Raw genomic sequence first — 3074 nt, forward strand, 5'->3', positions numbered from 1 at the left:
AGTAGCAAAACACCTCCTAAAAATTAACATTATTATTAAACCACTTCAGCAATTTTTTTTGGAAAACTTTTAATAGTGACTTGTGGAAATGGAAAGAAAATAAATAAATAAATATCTTTTTGGTGAGGTGTGTTTGTTGGGTGAGGGGGATGGGGAAAGAGAAGAAGTGTGTACTTTGTGCCACCAAATTAACATTAGGAATACATGATTACATTCTGTAACACAAACATGCTAATTGTCCTGAATTGATCATCACACATTGTACACAGGTACTGATATTCGACTCTGTATCCCACGAATATGTTTAGTCAATTATTTTTCAATAATAAGTAAATAAAGAAAGAAAGGGAAAAAACAGCAATTGGCATGGGCTTCTTGGAAATTTATTTCGGGTAGTTGTTGCTTTCTGAAAAGCCAACTTACAAGATGTTCAATTTACAAGACAACAATGCTGCAGAAACATTAGCCCATGGTCTCCCTACATACATAGCTTACCTAGTGCATTCAAAATAAAGTTTGACTTCCACTTGAGTTTTAAAGCAAGGGTTTATAATGGAGTAAATCTTCAGTTAATATAGTTTCTACCATTTGTTTGGAAAAGGATTCATGTTCTAAAATATTCTTGAGGTGAGGCTTCTTACTGTTTAAGAGCAAATAGACCTTGGCTGGGCTATCGCAGAATTTCATCAGTGTTGTGTCAGGTTCATTATACAAAAACACAAAGTGTCATGGCAGGAAGTAATATATGGCTTATCTTCAGACACTTGAACAAGAGGGGTAGACCCACGGATCAAGAGAAAAGCACCCCTCTTCTTTTCAACTGGCTGCATCTGTGCCTGCCCTGATAAGGATCCTCCCTGATGGGTCAGCTTTAAGGCTTCTGAACTACTCAGAAATTAATTTTTTTAAAAAAGACTCACATCAGCTTAATTCATATGAAAGGATCAGGTTATGCTGAGAGCAAAATTAACTGATCTCATAAACAGAAACTGGTTAAGTTCAAAAGGGTTTAGTATGCTCCAATTACAATCTAGGGAGAATAGCTCACATTAATGTTAGTAATTTTCAACCTTTTTGTCTATTAGCTTGTGAGATGAGCTTGCTCCAGGATTCTTAGATAATCCTGTCCTTTAAAATACCCGTGAAAAGGTTTGTGGATTGATTTCTGAATTACATCTGGGGTGATGATGGGTACAGCAAACTTTGAAAATCATTTCACTGTTACTGCATTCCTAGACAGAATGCCTGATAAAGGTTTTACATCAGTAGTGAAATTAGGATAGAGTATAACATACTTGAATATTTATGGTGGAAATGTGTTATTTTTTTTCTAATTTCTAGTATTCAGTTTCCCGTAGAGACTACCATTCGATTATCATTTAAATTGCCCACTAGTCACACATAGAAAAGCAATAACTAATGTTATTTTTAACCATTTAGCATAATTCCTTATATCATTTTCAATTCCCTTGAACGGGGAAACATTACAACTGTAATAAAAATAGCTTTAGATGAAAGCAATTTCTATTTTTAAAAAGGTGTATCAGAAAAGCATCTCACTTTCACCTGGCCTTGACATATTGTACATTTTCCATAAAAAATTATTTCTAATATTCAGGAATCAATTGCTACCTTTAGCTAGCAACCATCATGGCTATGTCCCATGGAAGGCACACAGTAGCATGTGAAGCAAGAGCTTAGAATGTAGCTAGTGGATAAGCTACATAAACTCTCAAGTAGGCAAATAGACATCCACACCAAGATCTAGGCCAAAGACGGTAAATGCCAAATAAATGTAATACCTCATTAGATAGAAAGAAGGTCAAATGCCACATATGCATAAAACAGTCTTCCCAGCAAAGGCAGGGCATCTCCTACCTTTTACTTCAGTCCTTCAACAAGTACTTCACTGTAACGCAAAGATCACTGAGCAGGTGGAGCAAAGGAGTCTCCTGCTCCCTAAATCCCTGCACTGATTGAATTTGATGTTCTTAACACACACCTCCATGAGGGCCTATCCAGAGCTGCATCTTCTGTGAGAACAACAGAAATTCACAATGTCTCAACTCTGTTTCTCTACCCATATCCTCAATATTTATCAGCCCCCAGTTATAAAATAGGTTATGTGCTACAGACAAGGAAATAATACAAATAAAACAACAACAACAAAACCCATAATGAGCAAACAAAAAATTAATGTGGTTTCCTGCCTTCAGGAGCATCTTATTCAACAACTTCCTCCCTTCTAAAAAATGGGGGTGATAAGTAGGCTACAGTGCCATGATATCGGGTATTAGATGCCTATTCATGAAACGGCTTCCCAAACCTCAGACAGTGTTTGCCAGCCTGGTTCAGGTAAGTAGAAGTGTCAGATGGTTAAATGGTTGAATGCTGCCACAAGCTCTATAATGTATAAGCAAAGAGCCTAAAACTATAAATCACCTTCTAAAACTAGTACTGTTTCAAGTGGCCAGCCATGATACTGTCTAAGATTTCAATGAGTGGAAGTGTATAATTATTTTCCTGTTAATATGATATTGTAGAAGTTATGTCTAACAAGTACAGTGGATCAGCTGAAATAATTTGTTTTCATCTTTATATACCTAGGAATTAGCCCTGGAGGGTTATAAATAATAGTATTTCCATAAAGGTCTGATGAATGCAAGATAGGAATAAAAGAAAATGGGAGTGGTGGGTGAATGTAACACACTCTGTGATGAGTTACTACCTCCCTAGACGTGCATCCCATCTCTCACTTTATATTTTCAAAAGCTGCTGAAATTACAGTTAAAATACTTACAATTTTTTAGAACATTCTGTATTCCTGATATTAGATCTTTCCTTTTTACAAAAGAAGGAAATTTCATAAAGTAAGATTTTTGTGAGAAAGGGTAGCTATAAGCACCGATAGTCTTGAAAAAGAGAAATCTACTTAATGTGTGATCCAGGCAAATTAAAATAACTGCAGCCACAGATGAGCAAGTAGGTATGAGATCCTAGGAAGAAGTGTTGGACTCAAAAAAAAAAAAAAAAAAAAAAAAAAAAAAAAAAAAAAAAAAAAAAAAAAAAAAAAA

The sequence above is a fragment of the Galeopterus variegatus genome, unplaced genomic scaffold (genome assembly GCF_000696425.1).
Source record: "Galeopterus variegatus unplaced genomic scaffold, G_variegatus-3.0.2 Scaffold7949, whole genome shotgun sequence".
Lineage (NCBI taxonomy): Eukaryota > Metazoa > Chordata > Mammalia > Dermoptera > Cynocephalidae > Galeopterus > Galeopterus variegatus.